The following is a 21,241-nucleotide window of genomic DNA, read 5'->3' on the forward strand; positions in this document are numbered from 1 at the left end:
GACTCAGTTGGCCAGACTTGGTGGGTTGTTGAAGCTGTGGTGCAGCTACTTGTGGAGGTAGTGGTTGATGAGGCAGAGCCAGCTGGGTTGATGTTTGCAACTGGTGTTCCTCTGGCTGGTTCATGCAATGGCTATTTTACATTTCTAATTATTATTATAATTGCCACCTTTCCAGGAACTCAAACCCATTGTTACGCCCACAGGGCGTGATAAAGTATAGTGGACTCACTAGACCACTGATGGTGCAGTGGCGGCTTCATACCCGATATTCAAAAGACAGGAGAGTGGATCTCATAAACCAAAAGATATTTATTAACAAGGTTAAACAAAAAGGGAAAAGGTGCCAGAAGGAAAGAACCTCTGGATCACGGCACTGTACTACGTAGTGGAGCACTGGGCAAGATGTACCCCAATACAGGGATTCCCCCATCATAACACCAGGTGGCCTGAATGCCGCGAATCCAGGACCAGAGGACGACCTGTATTGACAGACTAGAAACACTGTGTAATACTTGGCTCTGCTGGTGGAGAGAATCCCGGAAGCTCCATGAAATCCCAGAAAGGCTGAACCTGCCGGTAGCAATATCTGGAGGGTTCGGTGAGGAGAGGCTAAGTCAACTTGCAGTGGGAACCGGAGTGACCAGAGGGATCCAGGATAGGAATCGCCAGAAGAGGATTCTGTGAAAATAGAGATGTCAGTATAGTGCAGAGCACAGCAGAGATGAGGCAACAATCCCAGAGAATGAACATGGCGCCCAGGCACCACCCTTAAGGGGAGGATGCCTATTATGCACACAGCATCACAGCACAGACAACCCTAATAGCGAACAGGTGCCCTACTGTTTTACGTATGTGCAGGAAGCGTGGCGCGCCTCCTAAGTTAAGAGCATTTTCAGGAGGCCTGAAAAGAGGATGCAGGTTCTTAGCAGAGAAAGGAGCCAGTGATCGTCTGGAGCCACAGACAGGGTGAGTAGTACCAGTGGAGCTGTGTGATAGGCGCTGGTCTCCCTGGCAGCGGCGATCGGTCCTGCTGCTGAGGGCATGACACCCATGCTGTGGTCAATTAGGTGCGGTGGCAACATCAACAACAATTTGTATCGTAGCCCTAGCCCACAGCCTGGAAGACCGCAGTATGTCTCGCAAATAGCTGGCCAGACTACGACAGAAAGCCTCCTCACAATCATCAATCATGGTGCAAGATAGATGGTCAAGGACTATCTATCTACCTTACACCTGGTCCCGTTGGTGGGTCCTTTCTACATCTGGTTTGATGAGGGATAAATGCTGCTACAGGGAAGGTGTCCAGTAGTAGCATCGGATTGGTGTTGTAGTCTTGGTCGTCCTTAAGTTGTTGGGCAGCTGTTACCGGTGGATCCTCTCCAGTCTCCTCTTCCACATCCCCAATGGGATCCACCAATGGTTTGGACTCAGACACATTGTCCCTGTCTCACAGGTTGGATTCCAATCTGCAAGTGGAAGCATGAGTCTTATTACATTAAAATCAAAATACAATTAAGCAATAAATGAAAACATGACAAATGCAGGCACTTATGGATGCATTTCTAAAATAAGCGCAAGAAAATGGAGCCACTCCATGAACACGTAGGGCCTTTTCTTGTGGGCCGCAGAACCACTTCTTGCACATTGCTGGTTCTTGCGCCTATACTGATCTCTGTAGCTCCACCAGCGCCGTGTAACAACACTCACTTGAAATACAAGGCATAAAAAAGTTAAGTGAGACACTAAATGCAGATTAAACAAATGGGGCATCATGTTTTTTGTATTTCATGCTTGTAAAACAAAACTGTAAAGGCATTGCTCATGAGACCGGTTTTAGAAATTAGGAGACTGCTAAGGCATGTGTTGCTGGTTTAGTCCATTGCTTATTTTAATTACCTAGTTTGCCTTATTTAAAAGTAAATCATCACATACTGTAGACACTTGTACACACTCTACAAAACTTTGTATTACCAGAATTATCTGCATATCAACATTGATGCATCTAGCCATGTTGAGATTCTCTGTGGAGGTGTGTGTCTTTTTTTTCTAGGTTGCCAGGATGTTCTTGGTTCAGAACTTCCTGTACTTGACTGATGCTATTTTGTCATGATCTCAATGGCAAGAGAACATAGCATAAGCATATATAGGAACTAGCTCTTGGAAGATGGGAACTGAGCTGACCATGAACTAAACCTAACGCACAACTAGCAGTGGCCGGGTAGCATGCCTACGTTGATTCTAGATGCCCAGCACCAGCCGGAGGACTAAATAAAGCTAGCAGAGGAAAATATTAGTCCTAGCTCACCTCTAGAGAAATACCCCGAAAGGAGACAGAGGCCCCCCACATGTATTGGCGGTGAGATGAGATGAAATAACAAACGTAGTATGAAAATAGGTTTAGCAAATTTGAGGTCCACTTACTACATAGCAGAAGACAGAAAGGACACTTTCATGGTCAGCTGAAAACCCTATCAAAAACACCATCCAGAAATTACTTTAAAACTCTGGCATTAACTCATAACACCAGAGTGGCAATTCCTGTTCACAAGAGCTTTCCAGACACAGTAACGAAACTACAGCTGTGAACTGGAACAAAAATGCAGAAACAAACATGGACAAGAGTCCAACTTATCTAGTAGTTGTCTAGGAGCAGGAACAAGCACAGAGAGGCTTCTGATAACATTGTTGACCGGCAAGAAACTAACAGAGCAGCAAGGTTATATAGCGACTCCCACATCTTGATGGGAACAGGTGAACAGAGAAGATGAAGACACCAGTTCAATTCCACCAGTAGCCACCGGGGGAGCCCAGAATCCAAATTCACAACAGTACCCCCCCCTCAAGGAGGGGGCACCGAACCCTCACCAGAACCACCAGGGCGATCAGGATGGGCCCTATGAAAGGCACGAACCAGATCGGAGGCATGAACATCAGATGCATTCACCCAAGAATTATCCTCCTGGCCGTATCCCTTCCACTTGACCAGATACTGGAGTCTCCGTCTGGAAACACGAGAGTCTAAGATTTTCTCCACAACGTACTCCAACTCACCCTCAACCAACACCGGAGCAGGAGGCTCAACGGAAGGCACAACCGGTACCTCATACCTGCGCAATAATGACCGATGAAAAACGTTATGAATAGAAAAGGATGCAGGGAGGTCCAAACGGAAGGAAACAGGGTTAAGAATCTCCAATATCTTATACGGGCCGATAAACCGAGGCTTAAACTTAGGAGAAGAGACCCTCATAGGGACAAAACGAGAAGACAACCACACCAAATCCCCAACAGAAAGCCGAGGACCAACACGACGGTGGCGGTTGGCAAAAAGCTGAGTCTTCTCCTGGGACAACCTCAAATTGTCCACCACCTGCCCCCAGATCTGATGCAATCTCTCCACCACAGCATCCACTCCAGGACAATCCGAAGATTCCACCTGACCAGAGGAAAATCGAGGATGAAACCCCGAATTACAGAAAAACGGGGACACCAAAGTGGCAGAGCTGGCCCGATTATTGAGAGCGAACTCCGCCAATGGCAAAAAAGCAACCCAATCATCCTGGTCAGCAGACACAAAACACCTCAGATATGTCTCCAGGGTCTGATTAGTCCGCTCGGTCTGGCCATTCGTCTGAGGATGGAAAGCGGACGAAAAAGATAAATCTATGCCCATCCTAGCACAGAATGCCCGCCAAAATCTAGACACGAATTGAGTCCCTCTGTCAGAAACGATATTCTCAGGAATACCATGCAAACGAACAACATTTTGAAAAAACAGAGGAACCAACTCGGAAGAAGAAGGTAACTTGGGCAGAGGAACCAAATGGACCATCTTAGAAAAACGGTCACACACCACCCAGATGACAGACATCTTCTGAGAAACAGGCAGATCTGAAATAAAATCCATCGAGATGTGCGTCCAAGGCCTCTTAGGAATAGGCAAGGGCAACAATAATCCACTAGCCCGAGAACAACAAGGCTTGGCCCGAGCACAAACGTCACAAGACTGCACAAAGCCTCGCACATCACGTGACAGGGAAGGCCACCAGAAGGACCTTGCCACCAAATCCCTGGTACCAAAAATGCCAGGATGACCTGCCAACGCAGAAGAATGAACCTCAGAGATGACTCTACTGGTCCAATCATCAGGAACAAACAGTTTATCAGGTGGGCAACGATCAGGTCTATCCGCCTGAAACTCCTGCAAGGCCCGCCGCAGGTCTGGAGAAACGGCTGACAATACCACTCCATCCTTAAGGATACCTGTGGGCTCAGAGTTACCAGGCGAGTCAGGCTCAAAACTCCTAGAAAGGGCATCCGCCTTAACATTCTTAGAACCCGGTAGGTATGACACCACAAAATTAAACCGAGAGAAAAATAATGACCAGCGCGCCTGTCTAGGATTCAGGCGCCTGGCGGTCTCAAGATAAATCAAATTTTTGTGGTCAGTCAATACCACCACCTGATGTCTGGCCCCCTCAAGCCAATGGCGCCACTCCTCAAAAGCCCACTTCATGGCCAAAAGCTCCCGATTCCCAACATCATAATTCCGCTCAGCGGGCGAAAATTTACGGGAAAAGAAGGCACAAGGCCTCATCACGGAGCAGTCAGAACTTTTCTGCGACAACACTGCCCCAGCTCCGATCTCAGAAGCGTCGACCTCAACCTGAAAAGGTAGAGCAACATCAGGCTGACGCAACACAGGGGCAGAGGAAAAACGGCGCTTAAGCTCCCGAAAGGCCTCCACAGCATCAGGGGACCAATCAGCAACATCAGCACCCTTCTTAGTCAAATCGGTCAATGGTTTAGCAATATCCGAAAAACCAGCAATAAATCGACGATAAAAGTTAGCAAAGCCCAAAAATTTCTGAAGACTCTTAAGAGAAGAGGGCTGCGTCCAATCACAAATAGCTTGAACCTTGACAGGATCCATTTCAATGGAAGAGGGGGAAAAAATATATCCCAAAAAGGAAATCCTCTGTACCCCAAAAACACACTTAGAACCCTTAACACACAAAAAATTAGACCGCAAAACCTGAAAAACCCTCCTGACTTGCTGGACATGAGAGTCCCAGTCATCCGAAAAAATCAGAATATCATCCAGATACACAATCATAAATTTATCCAAATAATCGCGAAAAATATCATGCATAAAGGACTGGAAAACTGACGGAGCATTAGAAAGACCAAAAGGCATCACTAAATACTCAAAGTGGCCCTCGGGCGTATTAAATGCGGTTTTCCACTCATCCCCCTGCCTGATTCGCACCAAATTATACGCCCCACAAAGGTCAATCTTAGAGAACCACTTGGCCCCCTTTATGCGAGCAAACAAATCAGTCAGCAACGGCAATGGGTATTGATATTTAACAGTGATTTTATTCAAAAGCCGATAATCAATACATGGTCTCAAAGAGCCGTCTTTTTTTGACACAAAGAAAAAACCGGCTCCTAAGGGAGATGAAGATGGACGAATATGTCCCTTTTCCAAGGACTCCTTTATATATTCTCGCATAGCAGCATGTTCAGGCACAGACAGATTAAATAAACGACCCTTTGGGTATTTACTACCCGGGATTAAATCTATGGCACAATCGCACTCTCGGTGCGGAGGTAACGAACCAAGCTTGGATTCTTCAAAGACGTCACGATTGTCAGACAGGAACTCAGGAATTTCAGAGGGAATAGATGATGAAATGGAAACCACAGGTACATCCCCATGAGCCCCCTTACATCCCCAGCTCAACACAGACATAGCTCTCCAGTCGAGGACTGGGTTGTGAGATTGCAGCCAAGGCAATCCTAGCACCAAATCATCATGTAGATTATACAGCACCAGAAAGCGAATAATCTCCTGGTGATCCGGATTAATACGCATAGTTACTTGTGTCCAGTATTGTGGTTTATTATTAGCCAATGGGGTGGAGTCAATCCCCTTCAGAGGAATAGGAGTCTCCAAAGGCTCTAAATCATACCCACAGCGTTTGGCCAAGGACCAATCCATAAGACTCAAAGCGGCGCCAGAGTCGACATAGGCGTCCGTGGTAATAGATGACAAAGAGCAAATCAGGGTCACAGATAGAATAAATTTAGACGGTAAGGTGCAAATGGAAACAGATTTACCAAGCTTTTTAGTGCGCTTAGAGCATGCTGATATAACATGAGTAGAATCACCACAATAGAAACACAACCCATTTTTCCGTCTAAAATTCTGCCGCTCGCTTCGGGACAGAATTCTATCACACTGCATACTCTCTGGCGACTTCTCAGTGGACACCGCCAGATGGTGCACTGGTTTGCGCTCCCGCAAACGCCTATCGATCTGAATAGCCATTGTCATGGACTCATTCAGACCCGCAGGCACAGGGAACCCCACCATAACATCCTTAATGGCATCAGAGAGACCCTCTCTGAAAGTCGCCGCCAGGGCGCACTCATTCCACTGAGTAAGCACAGACCATTTACGGAATCTTTGGCAGTAAATTTCCGCTTCATCTTGCCCCTGAGATAGGGACATCAAAGTTTTTTCTGCCTGAAGCTCCAAATGAGGTTCGTCATAAAGCAACCCCAAGGCCAGAAAAAACGCATCCACATTGAGCAACGCAGGATCCCCTGGTGTCAATGAAAAAGCCCAGTCTTGAGGGTCGCCCCGGAGCAAGGAAATCACAATCCTGACCTGCTGTGCAGGGTCTCCGGCAGAGCGAGATTTCAGGGACAAAAATAATTTGCAATTATTTCGAAAATTCTGAAACCCGGATCTATTCCCCGAGAAAAATTCCGGCAAAGGAATTCTCGGCTCAGATACAGGTGCATGACAAACAAAATCTTGCAAATCTTGTACCTTCGTGGCGAGATTATTCAAACCTGCAGTTACACTCTGAAGATCCATTACAAACAGGTGGACACAGAGCCATTCAAGGGTTAAGAGGAGGTAAGAAGCAGCTAGACAGCAATTAAGGGCTAGGCAGCAAAACTCTGAGGGAGAGAAAAAAAAAAAAAAAAAATTCCCTTCAACACTTCTTTTACTCCTGCTTCAGCCCAAACAATTAACACTTTGTGGGCCGGTCAAACTGTCATGATCTCAATGGCAAGAGAACATAGCATAAGCATATATAGGAACTAGTTCTTGGAAGATGGGAACTGAGCTGACCATGAACTAAACCTAACGCACAACTAGCAGTGGCCGGGTAGCATGCCTACGTTGATTCTAGATGCCCAGCACCAGCCGGAGGACTAAATAAAGCTAGCAGAGGAAAATATTAGTCCTAGCTCACCTCTAGAGAAATACCCCGAAAGGAGACAGAGGCCCCCCACATGTATTGGCGGTGAGATGAGATGAAATAACAAACGTAGTATGAAAATAGGTTTAGCAAATTTGAGGTCCACTTACTACATAGCAGAAGACAGAAAGGACACTTTCATGGTCAGCTGAAAACCCTATCAAAAACACCATCCAGAAATTACTTTAAAACTCTGGCATTAACTCATAACACCAGAGTGGCAATTCCTGTTCACAAGAGCTTTCCAGACACAGTAACGAAACTACAGCTGTGAACTGGAACAAAAATGCAGAAACAAACATGGACAAGAGTCCAACTTATCTAGTAGTTGTCTAGGAGCAGGAACAAGCACAGAGAGGCTTCTGATAACATTGTTGACCGGCAAGAAACTAACAGAGCAGCAAGGTTATATAGCGACTCCCACATCTTGATGGGAACAGGTGAACAGAGAAGATGAAGACACCAGTTCAATTCCACCAGTAGCCACCGGGGGAGCCCAGAATCCAAATTCACAACACTATTTCCTGGCTCTTTGAAAAGCTATGAGTATAAATTGACTGCAATATGGATGGTCCAATTTTTTCTAGCACCCATAGAATTGTATTGGCAAGTTTTGGACGATTTACGTGGCCATTCACAGCATGCTGCAAATTTTTCATCATGCCAAATACAGCTGAGGAAAAACTCTCAGATCTGCATGGCCTCATTGAATAACATTGTTCCAAGTGCAATGCCTTTACTTATCGGATTACACTTGTCTGATACATACACTCGTGTTAAAGAGCCCTATATGACACTTAAGAAGGTGGGTTTCCTTTACCTCTGCTGAACATATGCTGACCTGCTATACTCTATACTCAGGACTTTCCCATTTCTGTCACGTTCCAGTCCGCAGCAGATAACTCTAGTGACTTCTATATTTAACTTGGTTAAAAATTCTCATTTTCTCATTTACCTGTCTGCTTTGAACTCCGTAGCATGAGAGGTTCTCTTTTTTCAATCATACCAGTGACTTAATTCTACAGACACCAACCAGACTGTGGCCAGATATTATCTCTAAAGTAAAAGATATGCCTATAACTGTAACCATCAAAGCTCTTCTCCTACCCCAAATGTATTACATTCAGCAAGGCCATGACAAAAAAATCTGCTAAGAACTTACATAGCCTGGTCAAGCCAGAACATAAAAATGTAAACTTATTAAAATTGGAATATATACACATTTTATTAATAGTGAGCAATAATGATAATTCTAGAACACAAATCTTAATGTTGAAAGAACATTTGGAAATTAATAACTTGAACACAATTTACTATACATCAAAGAAAATCTGTACCTTTTATAATCATGTTATTTTTAGCTACAACATGTATTGGCTAATTTCTTATATCTTTTTAGAAGTTGGAGCTCTACCTTTTTTATTTTCACATTGCGCTGCATAAACATTGCTGTAAACTGCCTTACGTTCCTAAGTTCTTAACCGGTATTCCCATCTCCAAAATCCTATCCCAATATGTGGTAGCTGTAATAATAATAATATTAGCAAATACTGTATCTAAAATTATAAACGTAGTATAGTTCTTCTGATTTGCTGTGTCTCTTTCTGCATGTGCAGGCATTGCAGGACCTTCGGTATCCATGGCTACGACCACTAGCAACTAGCTTTCACTGTCACTATATCAATCAGTCGCAGCATTTAGCAGGCAAGTAAAGTTAGGGAGCCCCCTCTGCTCTCCAAAAAATTGTGAACATATATATAAAAAAATTTTACTAAATAATAAATATATATATATATATATTGTACCTATAAATAAATATACAGTATTTATGAAGAAAAAAAACAAGAAATTTATTAATATTTGGGATCGAAATGTCCAGAACAACCCAACCTATAAAGCTGCCCAACTTATTAACCACTTTAATGAACACCACAAAAAATTAAAATAACAAATGAGTCAAAAAACAAATGCTTTATCATAATATCACCAATCAAAAAGTGGAATAAAATGAGATTAAAAAAAGATCAATGCAAATAAAAATGATATTGCTGAAAACATCATCTTGTCCCGCAAAAAAGACGCTATAATACAGCTCCATCAGAGGAAAAATAAAAAAGTTATAGCTCTCAGAATAAAGTGATATAAAAATAATAATTTTTTCTATAAAATAGTTTTTAATGCGTAAAGTTACCTTATCAATTTTACCACAAACAGAACGGCATAAAAAAATTAATTCTTGCATTTCTGGCTGTTGTTCATTCTGCCTTCTAAAAATCAGAATAGAAAGCGATCAAGAAATGACATGTGTCCAAAAATGGTACCAATAAAAGCGTCAACTCATTCCGCAAAAAACAAGACCTCACATGACTGTGTCTGCCAAAAAATGGAAAAATTATAGCTCTCAAACTATGACAATGCAAAAACTAGTTTTTGCCAAAAATAAGCGTCTTTTAGTGTGTGACCGCAGCCAAACATAAAAAAAACAACAAAGCGGGAATTGCTGTAATCGCACCTACCCAAAGAATAAAGTTGTCTAATCACTTATACCACATGAGAAACGGTTAAAAGAAAATAAATCAAATTCTTCACCTGCATGAGCTGGACAAGTGAGTGATTTTCATTTTCACCTGGGAATCGGCTGGCAGGAACTTGGTGGTGATCCATGCTCTGCACATGTCTATTGAGAATTGGATTCTAATAGGTCTGGTTGGGTGAGCTGATGAAATCCTAGTATAAACAGTTGAAACCCCCAACAAGTGAGCATTTTGGAGACTAGAATTTATCTAGATGTGTGGTGAGAACCTGGAACCCACAAGTGTTTTAGAGAATTTTACAACGTTGATCTGTGAAAATGCATAAACAATATTTTTCCAACAAAAATGTTTTTGCCCAAATTTTTTTTATTTTCACAAGTATAGCAGGTGAAAATAGACCCCAAAATTTGTTGTGCAATTTCTCCTGAGTACACCGATACCCAATATGTGAAGTAAAACTACTGTTTAGGCACATGGCAGGACTTGGAAGGGTAGGAGCGTCATTTGACTTTTGAAATGCAAAATTTACTGAAATCATTAGCTGACACCATATCGCATTTGGAGAGCCCCTGATGTTCCTAAACAGTGGAAACCCCCCACAAGTAACCCCTTTTTGGAAACTAGACCCTCAAGGAATTTATCTAGATGTGTGGTAAGTGCCTTGAACCCATGGGTGTTGCACATAATTTTATGTTAATCTGTGAAAATGGAAAAATATTTTTTTTCCACAAAAATTTTGTTTTTGCACCTATTTTATTCATTTTTACAAGGATACCAGGAACAAATAGACCCAAAAATCTGTTCTGCAATTTCTACTGAGTTCACCGATACCCCATATGTGGTCGAAAACTACTTTTGAGGCATAGTGAGATCAAAAGGGAAGAAGCTCCAAATTGGAGCTCAGATTTTGATGGACTAGTTTGAGGGTGCCATGTCACATTGGTAGAGCCCCTGAGGTGCCAAAAGAGCAGAACTCCCCAAATGTTACCCCATTTTATGAATTACACCTCTCAGTGAATTTATCTAGGGGTGCAGTGATCATATTGACACCACAGATGTGTCACAGAATTTTATACCATTGGGCAGTGAAGAAAAAATAATTACATGTTTTCCACCAAAATTTAGTTTTAGCCCCAGATTTTACATTTTCACACAGGTAAATGGGTAAAAATGGCATCAAAATTTGTCCCACAATGTCTGTTGAATGTCGAAATAGCCCATATGTGGCTGTGTAGTATTGCTTAGCCACACAGCGAGACTATGGAGGGATGGAGCACTATTTGCCTACTGGATCACAAATTTTTTTACAACGGTTTACAAACTCCATATACTGAGCCCCTAAGTGCTAAAAGAGCTGAATCCCCCCTCAAGTGACCCCATTGTTTAAATTATACCCCTTTGCTAATTTATCTACACATGTATTGATGATTTTGACTCCATTTGTTGTTTTCCAGAAACAAGCAGCAGTGTATGTTGCCGAGTGAAAATTGCAAAGTGCCATTGTAATGTCCTTAAGTTGTAATTCCCAGTAAGTTGTACTCCCCAGTAAGTTGTGCTCACCAGTACGTTGTAATGTCCAGTACGTTGTAGTGGCCAATATGGCATGGTGACCAGCTCATACACCCGTAAATTAGGCTGGCTGTCGTCACTACAGAAATGCCAAACATGTGGATGCTAAATGTGGTTTAGGTACACTGTGAGGCTCAAAAGGGAGGGGACATTTCGATTTGGGAGTGCAGAATTTGCTGAATTTCTTTTTGGGGAAAAGGAGCCAAAGCGCTTTTCCAGATCCTTTGTACTACCAGTCACGTGGAAGCCCCCTATATTTCTGTTAACAGATGACAGACCTGAGTGGGGTCTTGCTTTTTTGTGGACTGAGTTGAAGCTTTTATTGGAAATATTTTACATAACATTTGGGATCACATTTATCTGGTGCTGTAGCACTTACATTGGGTTTTCCATCTAAATCTCCAAGTGACTTAATTCAGATGAAACCCACAAGGGAGCAACTTACTATAATGAGACAGCAGAGTTACTCTGGACAGAAAACTGTAGCGGATCGCACTTTTATGCAAGCCTAAAAAGATAGACACCGCCGGATCACAGGTCAGATGTCATCCATAGTGACTCCATCTGCTTTATTATAGGGAATCGTCCATCGGAATCACGCATTTCAGAGATTTACATGGAAACCCCATTGTAAGCACTGAATACAGTGCAAGATAAATGTGAGCTAAGGCTAGGTTCACATTGAGTTAGTGCAGTCCGTTCAGTGCATACGCTAACGGACTTCGCTAACGCAAGTGTCGACTTTGGCACAGCGCTAGCGCAGATGGAGCATCTGCTAGCTCCATCTGTGCTAGCAGTGACGGACCCGGAAACGCTGCAGCCCTCATCTCGGGTCCGTCACTCAATGACGGCACATCGCCTAGCGCACACCCATTGTGGGCGTGCGCTAGCGATGCGTCCGACATTGCTTTCAATGGTGGCGTTAACGGACTACGTTACACCGTGTTATGCCGCGGTGTAACGTAGTCCGTTTAAGGTACAGCCATAACGCAATGTGAGCCTAGCCTACGCCTTACTGCGATCTTTGGGAGGCAGAATGAACAAATCTACAGCATGTGAAGAATTGGTTTTGTTTATTCTTTATGTCATTCCTCTTGTTGTATAATTGATTAGACACCTTTTTTCTTCAGGTTGGTGTGATTACAGCTATACCAGATTTATATTGGGCTTTTATGTTTGGCTGCTGTCACACACTAAAAGCCGCTTTTTATTGCAAAAACAAGTTTTTGAATCCTCATATTTAGATAGCTATAACTTTTCCATATTTCATCTGATACAATCATGTAAGGGCTTGATTTTTGTGGGTCGAGTTGACATTTTTGTTGGTATCATTTTTGGGCACATGACAATTTTTGATGGCTTTCTGTTCCGATTTTTGGAGGCAGAATGAACAAAAAAAAATTTTTATGCAGTTTCGCTTGTGGTAAAATTGTTAAGGCAGCCTAATTCTTTGGGTTAGTACAATTACAGTGGTACCACATTTATATTGTTTTTTATGTTTTGCTGCTTTTACAGACAAAAAAATTATTTTGTAGAAAAAAATATTTTGCATCGCTTTATTCTCAGAGCTATAACTTTTTTATTTCTCCACTGATTAAGTTGTTTTGCAGCTTGGTTTTTTTTGTGGGACCAGATGACAATTTCAGAGATACCATTTTAATTTATATTCATTTTCTTTGTCGCCTTTATTCCACTTTTGTTCAGCAGTATGATGATAAAGCTTAGTATTCTACCTCATTTTTCATTTTTTTTTAACATGGTTCACTAAAGGGGTTAACTAGTGGGACAGTTTTATAGGTCGTGTCATTCTGGACTCGGCGATACCAAATATGTGTATTTTTATTGTTCATGTTGTTGTTACTTAAATAAATGTATTTATATGATTAATATATATTTTTTTATTATTTTGTTATTTTTAAAACATTTTTAATAACTTTTTTACATTGTTCCAGGATGGGACATCAAATTTCCCTTCCCTGATCGCTGATCTAATCCTCTGCAAAGCATCTCAAAGTGTCTCCAAGGCAGAGAGGAGACATGTCACTCCTGCTCTAAGCAGGAGCTTAGAGGTCACGAACCCTGGGTGACCCCGCGGCAACCTTTCAGCCGGGGGTCACAATGGAGACTATCATCACTGATACACCCGGTCCAGTTCCTGTTCCTTTGCGGTGTCCCCGTCGGAACTCCCGCTCTGTGCCGGTTCCACGCTGTCTGGACAGGGCCTTTGCTTCCCCTTCCTCCTCTGCTTCCTGGCATGCAGCCAGCAGGTCCTTGGGCTGTGTACTTAGGTCACACTCGCGCTCACTCCCGGTCTCTTAAAGAGACAGCGCACATTTTCCAAAAGGTGCTTCTGACCAATGGCGTGTTAATGATTACTATTTCTAGCCCCTCCACCATAGGGAGGATGCCGGAGCAACAAGTATCCTCAGTTGCTACTTCCAATTCCTGCTAGCATGTGCTTCTGTTTCTGAAGTCTGTCAGTGCTCCGCTTACACTGTTTGTCTCCACAGACTATCTGCTACCCATTACCTGGCTTTCCGGGATGATCTCCAATCTGCTTACTCCAGTTCCATCTCGTCCCGCCATTCAGTTACCTGAACCTCAGGACAACGTCAGTACCACTGGAACCAGCTTCTACCCGTACCCCTGGTACCCACCAGTTAGCTCTATGTCACCTGCTAACCCTGCTTGTCCGTCTGTCCCGCTGGGTCAGCTACCATGAGTCCAGGGTCTAACTGGAGGTAGCACCCGTGTCCCCCAGGTATCCCATTTTGACCCTGTTCGAGGGGTCTTACCACGGGTGTCTAGGGCTCATGTAGTCGCGCCCCCTTTAGAGCCCCCCTGACCGTGGTCCAGAGGATCCACGTTTAATTTCAATCAAAACAAATGTGAACTTCACCATCTGTGCCTCCGTTTCCATTCGTTACAGGCACAATGTGATCGCAATCGCGTTGGGCCGATGGGAGCATAGAGAGAGCTCCCGCCCTCTGTGATGCCCCTTAATATCACTTACACTATTGACAGCGGCATTAGAGGGGTTAATCGCCCGTGATCGGTGCTAGAACAGATGGGCATTGTTACAGAGTGTCAGTTCTCATATTGAGACACCCATATTTGATCGTGGCAGCGCTCAGTGTGAGCCCACGTGATCATCATGCACTATATATACTATGATTTGTGGGAACGCAACCATGTAAAATGCAAAAATTTTATTTAGGCATTGTAAGATTGAAGACACAAAAAAGCACAGTGAGGTCAAAAATACTCTGTTGTAAAAAAATCACAGTAATAAGCAAGTGCTAGTCAAAAGATGTAAAGAAAACAGGGTATTTAGTTGATACGTTTTTTTGCAAAAAAATGTATACTAAGCTGCTCCACCAAATCGCCAAGGTATACCCTTATAGAGCAGTCCTAACTAATGTATGCAATCCCTATCTGATGTATTTAAAACCTGATTATCTGTATAGTACCTGTATAAGCAGGGTTCAGAGAGAAAAAAAATATACATGTGGACATGCAGGATGGAACAGCTTAAATGCAAATGACCCACAGAGGAGTGGTGGACTCCCCAGTCTTGTAGAAACAAGAGAACAATTATAGAACCAGAAACACATGGGCTACTTGCACACTGAACAAAAACGTATCAACTAAATACCCTGTTTTCTTTACATCTTTTGACTAGCACTTGCTTATTACTGTGATTTTTTTACAACAGAGTATTTTTGACCTCACTGTGCTTTTTTGTGTCTTCAAGTTTTCTGGTGGTGTGAACAGGTTCCTATAGACTTGTTCAGTGTGCAAGTAGCCCATGTGTTTCTGGTTCTATAATTGTTCTCTTGTTTCTACAAGACTGGGGAGTCCACCACTCCTCTGTGGGTCATTTGCATTTAAGCTGTTTCATCCTGCATGTCCACATGTATATATTTTTTTCTCTCTGAACCCTGCTTATACAGGTACTATACAGATAATCAGGTTTTAAATACATCAGATAGGGATTGCATACATTAGTTAGGACTGCTCTATAAGGGTATACCTTGGCGATTTGGTGGAGCAGCTTAGTATACATTTTTTTGCAAAAAAACGTATCAACTAAATACCCTGTTTTCTTTACATCTTTTGACTAGCACTTGCTTATTACTGTGATTTTTTTTACAACAGAGTATTTTTGACCTCACTGTGCTTTTTTGTGCCTTCAAGTTTTCTGGTGGTGTGAACAGGTTCCTACAGACTTGTTCATTGTAAGATTGCATATGGACAGGTTGTGGATGGGAGGTATGTGTCCCCCAGGTGCCAAACCTCAGTGATGTAGGACCCGGAGAGGCAGACTCCATAACACTTAGTGCTGATGGGTGTCTTTATGATAATGGGGTTGGATTATGGGGCCTGATTACGAGCAGCTGAAGGAGCTGGGTGGGATCGGTTTCTGACTTACCTCCAGTCTAGTTCTTGGACGGCCTGATTTAAGGCAGCTGGGGCTGTCTCACTTGGTCTGTGTGTTTTGCAAGGTGAGGAAGCCTTATGTGTGGCTCAGACCCTGCTGGAATCTGAGCTGAAAAGACTCAAATTTAAACAGCTGAGCTGTGTGTTATATGGATTTGTTATTTTCTACTTTGTTCTGTTATACCTTTTGTTTACTTGGAAGAAGTTGTTTATTTTGTAACCCTGATGGTTTATGGACTTCTTTTAATATGCCGCATGTTTGTTGAAACCAGCGAACTAAGTCCCGGCTGTGAACCAGTGTCTACTGTAGAGTCAATCCCTCAAAGCACATTTAAGCCATACTAAATAGTGACTGTAAGAACACCTGACACATTTCTGCCTCAATTATTGCGCCCTTAATCGTAGGATGTCAGTGTGATAATACAGGCAGATATACAGTATATAGAGGAAGTGATCCAATCAAACGTCATTAAGATAATAACATTAATGATGCACCAGGAGTGCACTGTGCCAACAACGATAATACTATTCACATAGAAAAAATATCTAATAAATGTAAAATCTCTTTTGAAATCCATCCCTTTTGGATATTTAGTATCTAATTAAACAATCCAATAAGCTTCTCTAATGGTAAGCTGTCTATGCCAGTTGTCACCACGTTTGGGGTAAGCAACCTTTTGAAGACCGAAAAACGCAAAGTGTGTAAGGTCTCCTTTATGAACATTCACAAAATGATTGGACACTCCTGAATAGGAGCTGTTTTTCTTATTTATGTTGGATAGGTGTTCCGCTATTCGTTTCTTTAGTTTTCAGGTGGCACAACCGATTTATCGTATTTTACAAAAAAAGACATGTTATAAGTAATTGGCATATTTGGTGTCACAGTTCATATATGATGTGATACGGTGATCATTGGTATGAGACAAATTAAATGTTTTAGTTTTGTCTGATGCATATATGCATGCATTGCACCTGCTGCTAGCACATTTATAAGATCCCTTTATCCCTTTATTCCTTTATTTGCAGTTTTATTTGGTTGTCCAAAAACACTAGGACATAAAGAATTGCCAAGCGTGAAGCCCCTTCAGGCAAGGCACCTGCAGCCATTGCTTATGATTTCAAATAGAATGTCATCCTGATTGGTTAATATTTTTTTTATAATGGATTTTATTTTATTAAATTGTGGACTAAAAGGTGTTGAAAAAGTAACTGAAGAATGTGTGTTACTTTGGTCAGAAAAACATTTGTTATAAGGTACAAAGCACCTTGTTTTTTTGCCACCTTATCAAAGGCGCGTTTGATATCACGATTTTTGTATACCCTATCAGTCAATAGTTGATTGATAATATTACTTTCTTGAATGAAGGAAGCATTAGAAGAACACATCTGTTTTGCTTGGTTGAATTCACCATAGGGTATATCATGTATGGTGTGATAGGGATGTGAGGAGGAGGAGGATAATAGAACCGTTTTGCCAGAAATGTCTTTTCTGTAAAGAGATGTCTCTAGCTTTTGGGTGACAGGGTTACCAGTTAAATATACGTCCAAAATGGAGTTTCTGTGGTTGGACTATTTACCGTAAATCTGAGATTGAAATTATTGGAATTTCGATATACCATGAATTTTGCAATGTCAATGGAATTTCTCTGCCTTACAAATAGTAGGTCGTCCACAAATCTCCCAAACCAATCTATATCATTCGTAAAGGGGTTGTTTTCCGCAAAAATATGTTTCCTCCCACCATGACATGTAAAGAATAGCAAGGGATGGGGAGAATTTTGAGCCCATTGGTGCACCAAGTATTTGAAGAAAAAATTGTGAATCAAACATGAAACATTTATGATGTAATAAATAGGAGCTCCACATGGTGATAAAATATTTTAAATTAGTGGAATAATTGCTTTATTTGTCTAAGTGATGCTCAATAACCTTAATAGCTAGATGATGGGGGATAGTGGAATATAAGTTGATCACGTTATAAATTTGAAATGTTCATTCCATTTGAATTGATTAAAAACTTGTATACTGCAGAAGCATCTTTCAGATAACCTGGAATTCTGGTCACAAAAGGTTGAATGTGTTCATCCACCCATTGGCTTAGATTTTCATTTAGTGACCCAATGCTAGAAATAACTTGGGTGAAGGGGAAGAGGAAAGACCCCTTCATGGGTTTTAGGAAGCCCATGGAAAATGAGTAGTATGGGGTAATCTGGTAGGAGCCATTAATAAAGTTTATTATTAATTATTCCTAATCTGACACCCTCATAGAATTTGGGACAACATACATTGTATGACAGGGTAGGATCTGATGTAAGCGACCTGCATGTAGATGAATCTTTAAGAATATTGATAGCTAATTTAATAAACAAAGAGGTATCAAGAATGACAATACATCTGCCTTTATCAGATTGTCTGATTGTGAGGTTTAAGTTTGCTTGTAGTTCTCAGCTTTGAATTCAATGCCACTCATATTTCTGGGATGATAGGATGATTTAGTTTGTTCATGGAGTAGCTTCAGGTCTCTCTCTACTAATTTTTGAAATAAGCAAGTGATGTAACCCAAGATTAAACAGGGTAATACGTTGATGTTACATGTACGCCGCTAGGTTCAGATAGGGGCGGGACAGGTCTCATGAATTCTTTGGAACTCTGGGGGAACCGTTACACAGGGTGACCATGTACTGCAGCTTCCTCAGGCACAAGATGGATCCACTTTCTCACACAAATACAATTGATAGAGTCCTCATGAACATCAACAGTATAGTTTAATGTCACAGCACATCCAGTACAATTCAAGTCTCTTAAGCACAGGCTTTATAAACAGTACAGCTGCTTCTTTTAGAGGCACATTGACTAACAGTCTCTTTTGATAGGACAGTTCAGCACAGATCAAGACTCTTTACAAAAACACAGTAGTCCACAGCATTCCTTCTAGCACAGTGTAATGGAGGTGGGAGGGGGGTGTTGCTGAGGGAGATTATGCCTATAACACAACTTCTTCCAGTCCTTATCTTCCTGCTCCTGTTAGACTTTCTCAACTAGCAGTATAGGGCGTTAGCCCAACTCCGCTCTGTAAATGAATCCTGTGTCCCTATGGTTCATTTAACTGAACTTCTGTGAGAGATCACAGAAACACACCACTCATCCCTTGGTTGCTGCCAGAACAGTAAACAAGTTTCCCACAATCCCCCTGGGGCTCTGCTAACCACTCCCTGTCTCCTGTGACTGTCTTAACCCCTCTAGTTGCTGGATGCTTTTGAAGCAACAGCAGTTTGCACTATTTCTGCATGTCACACTTTTCCCTCCTTTTTGAATGTCGTCCTCGACCTTTGCCTCAATTGATTGATCTGACCAAATCTAAGACAGTGGTGGGAGTTATGTCACTTCATATACATATTGGCATAATATTCATAAACATTAATAACAACCTATTATTACAACCTTTTACTTGTAGGACTTCTGTAAGAAATAAACAATTAAAACAAACAGCATCTCTTCAGCTGGAGCTTTTCGTATGTCTTCAACCAGCTCTCTCTCTCACTAGGCCTTAACAGTTCTTTGTTTCTACAAAATCTTTTAAGGAAAATCACAGCATGAAAACAAGTCTTTCCACCAGGCAACATCTTCCATACTGCCTCTAGGGGTGAATACCACTCAGGTGGGCTTACCTTGTCCGTAGGCAGGGATACCTGTTTCCAATCGACAGTCCTTGGCACTTGACTTGGTTCACCAAGTGTCTCATACATCAGCATCACGGGTCTCCTCACTTCTGGAGTTGACATCCTCCTGATGGGTTGTTCCTCAGATACCCTGGGTTCTTCAATTGCAGGAGTTTCTTCCGCTGCACTAATTTCTTGTACTTCCTCAGATGCTCTTGGAACTGCCTCTGTAAGTTCCTGTACTTCTTCTGAATCATCTGGTTCTGCTCCTCCTGAGAGTCGATTGGTCTCTGCAGTGATCAGTGTTTGATCATCAGAACTGAATTGGACTTCATCTGTACTCCTTGGTTCAAACTCTGGAGCCTCTGGACTTAGTTCACTCTCCTGAGGATAGTACATTTCTCTCCTTGCCAGTCCGAGAGGCACAACAATGTGCTCTTCTTCATCTGACTTCAAGGTCACTGTTATGCTGTAAGAATCAGGCTGCACTCAAGTGTGACGATTCAAAGAGGGAAAACGGAGAGTGGACCCTGTAGACCGCGATGACGAACCCCTCTCGGACGAGCTCACCAGATAGACCGCCCCCTATACAGGGAGAGTTAGGGGCAGGCCCGTGAGGGACTATCGCCATGGAAGCTGGAGGACCAGGACGGGAGAAGACCAAGAAGAGGCGGAGATAGTAGGACCACAGGATAGGTGAGAACTGCAGAGAAACAGGACTGATGAGTAAAACAGGACTGATGGGTAAACTGCAGCAGTACAGGGACTGGCGGAGGAACTGAGGAAACGCAGTGGCTAGCAGGATACAGGAAAGACAGGATAAACCCAAAGTCAGAGGGAAAACGAACTTCACAGAGACTAAGAGCGGCCAGGAACACCTGAAGGAACAAATGATAACCAGGCACAGAGGGACGGCAGGAAGCAGTTTAAATACCTAAAGGCAGGGTAGCACTTCTGGGTAACAGACCTCCAGAACCATAGAGAGGACAATAAGGAGGACCGACTTCCAGGTACTAGTCCTCCAGGACCATAGAGGAGACGAAGAGGAGCGCCAGCAGAAGATCAGAAGTGCACACGCGCAGCACTGAACCTGGTATGCGCGCACACGAGAAGCAGAGGCCGGGAGCGAGCGAGGAGGCGGCAGCAGCGGTATGATAGTACCCCCGTCTTTACATCCCTCCCTCCTCTTTAGGCCAGAAAGAAACTTAGCTAAAATTCGGGGAGCCTGAATATTCTCCCGAGGCTCCCAGGATCTCTCCTCAGGACCGAAACCCTTCCAGTCGACCAAAACCAAAGTTCTACCTCTAATTTTTTTCATGGCCAAAATGTCCTTAACCTCAAAAACATTGTCTGCGGAAACAGGCGAAGGTGAAGAAAGAGTCGAGGTATGAAACTGATTAAAAACTACAGGCTTAAGGAGAGATACATGAAAGGAATTAGGGATACGAAGAGAGGCAGGTAACTTAAGTTTGTAAGAAACGTTGTTAATACGTGCCAAAACCTCGAAAGGACCAATATAACGGGACCCAATTTATGTGAAGGGATTTTAAGGCGAATAAATCTAGAAGAAAGCCAGACCTTATCCCCAGGATGGAACACAGGAGAATCGAGACGCCTTTTATCTGCATGCCTCTTCATCCTATGCTGAGCTAGTTCGAGAGCAGACTTGGTCTCCTGCCAAACTCTGGAGAATTCTCTAGACAGAAGATCTGCCGCCGGCACAGTAAAGACAGGAGGAACTGGTAGAGGAAGACCAGGG

General features: G+C 42.7%; 1 long non-coding RNA gene across 1 annotated transcript in view; it reads right to left on the reverse strand.

Annotated features, from left to right (window-relative positions):
* Nucleotides 1-295: 295 nt before the first annotated feature.
* The window catches only part of LOC143809822 (uncharacterized), a 36,679-nt gene continuing 15,733 nt past the window's right edge, over nucleotides 296-21,241 (reverse strand). Inside the window, exons 2-3 of the long non-coding RNA XR_013222473.1 lie at nucleotides 1,227-1,466; nucleotides 296-678 (exon numbers count right to left, since the gene is read on the reverse strand). This is a non-coding gene — a long non-coding RNA (uncharacterized LOC143809822). The remainder of the gene's footprint in view (nucleotides 679-1,226; nucleotides 1,467-21,241) is intronic.

The sequence above is a fragment of the Ranitomeya variabilis genome, chromosome 2 (assembly GCF_051348905.1).
Source record: "Ranitomeya variabilis isolate aRanVar5 chromosome 2, aRanVar5.hap1, whole genome shotgun sequence".
Taxonomy (NCBI): Eukaryota; Metazoa; Chordata; class Amphibia; order Anura; family Dendrobatidae; genus Ranitomeya; species Ranitomeya variabilis.